We start from the raw sequence: 2,976 nt of genomic DNA, 5'->3' as shown, positions 1-2,976 counted from the left end.
ATAGAAGAAAATAAAGCAGAAAAGAAAAAAACTATAAAAAAAATTGGGGCGCTGCCCTGTGGGCCTGCTAGGCCACGGGCGTGCAATTACAGGCCTTAAAGACCCAGCAGACTCACAGGGCAGCGCGCAGAATTTAGGCCCACAAGCCTGCTATATAGAGGAGTTCAAAGAGGTAGCCGCGGTTGGGTTTATAAACCAGTGCGGCTGCCCTTCGCCCGGCGAGGTGGGACTAAACTTTAGGGTGGCAGCGCGAGGCCTTTAGTACCGGTTGGTGGCTACAACCGGTACTAAAGATCACCCTTTAGTACCGGTTGGAGCCACCAACCGGTACTAAAGGCCTGCTCTTCCCGCCTCTTGGCCTGGCCAACGTTGCCCTTTAGTACCGGTTGGTGGCTCCAACCGGTACTAAAGGCCCATCCTATATATATAGCACTTACGAAAATTTCAGTTACATCTCCCGACTTTCGTCTCCAACCTCTCGACATCGCTGCGCGCCGCTTGATCCCGTCGTCGCCGCCCGTCGCCCGTCGTCCGTCGTCGTCGTCGCTGTCCCCGCCGCCGCCCGTCGTCGTCGTCGTCTCGCGCCGCCGCCCCGAACGCCGCCGCCGTCCGTCGTCGTCCCCGCGGTCCCGTACGTCTCTCGCACCCGCGCGCCGGCGCCCCCGCCCCGTACGCCGCCGCCCTTGCCCCGTACGCCGACGCCCCCGCTCGTACGTATGGGGCGGCGGCGTACAGGGCGGCGTACACACACATACACACATATACACACATACACACACACACACACATTTTTTTTTTACTTATTTTCTGTTTTTTAGAAAAGTTAATTAGATATTAATTAGCTAGGTATGTGAGATTTGAACTAGTTGAATAATTAATATAACTAGTTTATTTTTAGTAAGAAAATTGTCGAACTAGGTTATTTAGGTATATGAGATTTGAACTAGTTGAATAATTAATATAACTAGTTTATTTTTAGTAAGAAAATTGTCGTATCTGAGATTTGATTATCTAATTAAAATATTATTTGTTAATTAGTTTTTTTGTTTATTTAATGTTTTTATATATTTTGAGTTTATATAAATGTTAGATTAATGTCGAATGTTAGATGAATTAGATAGAAAAGTTAAATACATAGTAATGTCAATTGTTAGAGATGAATATAGTTAGATATATATTTGAATTGGCTAGATATTAATTAATGTTAGATAGTAATAAGTGTTTAATGTTTCACCTAAGTGGGATAAGTCTGAGAAAGAGATGGAGGATTAGAACTAGTTTATTTTTAGTAAATGCTTAGTTGAACTAGTTGAATTAATATATAGAACTAGTTTATTTTTAGTAAATGCTTAGTTGAACTAGTTGAATTAATATATAGAACTAGTTTATTTTTAGTAAATGCTTAGTTGAACTAATTGAATTAATATAACTAGTTTATTTTTAGTAAATGCTTAGTTGAACTAATTGAATTAATATAACTAATTTATTTTTAGTAAATGCTTAGTTGAATTAATAGAAGTAGTTGAATTAATTGAATTAATAAGTGTTTAATGTTTCGCCTAATATGAACATAGGAAATGTCTTCTGACGACGGAAAAAATTTCGGTATGTGCACATACTGTAAGACGAGCGCGGCCAGTGCGACAGAAATTTCCTTGTTGATGGTAGGCATTCAACATCAAGCTGGATGCGACTTTCGAATTCGATACAGTAAGTCACAACGACAAGTCTGTTTTCGTAATTAAGCATGACTTATATATGCTTCATTTGCCTGACTTATAATTTTTAATTTTCACTATTCTACTAGCGCATCCCATGCCATGCAAGAATTTTTGTCTTGGATAAGATAGGTTTCAAAGATATGGAAACTATGGAGGTAAAGAGAGCTTACCTGAAAACTGAGCATGATGGTTATACTTTCAATGTCAAAGTATACAATGCACACACGTACACCTATTTTGAATGCAAAACTTGGCAAGCACTATGCAAGGCTTATGCATTTGAGCCTGGTATGGTTATCACCTTTGATATTCGTCCGGAAGATGATATTGAAGGTAATAGAGACATATGAGTCGATGTGCAGACGCCTCCAGTTCTACCATTATATGAGTTCTTCTCAAATATATTTTTGTCTTTGATATTGCTTATTTCAAAAATAACTGACAACTAATTTCTATTGACAGCTTATCTCCATTCAACGAAACATGTCCGGCGCTTGGTAGACATGACCTTCTACTGTCCCGGAGCTGAACTAAACTGCGAGGAGATAAGTCATTATGTTTCATGGCTTGAGGATCTTCATACTGTCAAGACAATTTTTTTTCCTGCACTTGGAAATGTTAGTACTCAAAACGTGCGACCAATAGTGATGGTATTGAACTACGGTCACATCTATTTAGGAATGATGGTAAGATATTTACTATTTGTCCTCAGTGCATATTTTGCATACATATTTTTTTAAAACTTTCATTGCTGAGTATATTAATTAAGTACTATACGATGTTCTTCAACAGGGACTCCCGATGACAGTTGTGCCTCAGGGGATCGAGACTAAAGGTCAGATGTCAATTGTTAGCCTAAGGCCAAGATATCCTGCATTGCACATGAATGCATTCAGGATTTCTAGAAGCGATGAATGCTTAATAGTGAAAGATTGGAGGAAAATTGTTAATGATCGCAGAGAAGTACTAGGGGGCAGCAATGAGAAGCGCAACCCACGATTAGGAGACAGGTTCATTGGCATGCTCCAGTATGATCAATCAGGAGAGCTATACATGTTCTATGCTATTTTACCAGAGAGAGAGTAGCTAGCAGGAGTGATTTAGCTAGTTCTTCATGCTCCTCTTAATTAGTACTTGGCCTTTCATGTCCGTGTTCTTCGTTCTGAACTTAAGTGATTTGCTTTTGTGGTGTTATATATGAACGCTTATAATATCATGACAATCATGTTGAACTCGATGATTGGTTCTACTAGAA

The sequence above is a fragment of the Triticum dicoccoides genome, chromosome 2B, assembly GCF_002162155.2.
Source record: "Triticum dicoccoides isolate Atlit2015 ecotype Zavitan chromosome 2B, WEW_v2.0, whole genome shotgun sequence".
In the NCBI taxonomy this organism is placed as follows: Eukaryota; Viridiplantae; Streptophyta; class Magnoliopsida; order Poales; family Poaceae; genus Triticum; species Triticum dicoccoides.
The sequence above is the reverse complement of the archived record's forward strand: the minus strand, read 5'-3'. Positions refer to the sequence as shown.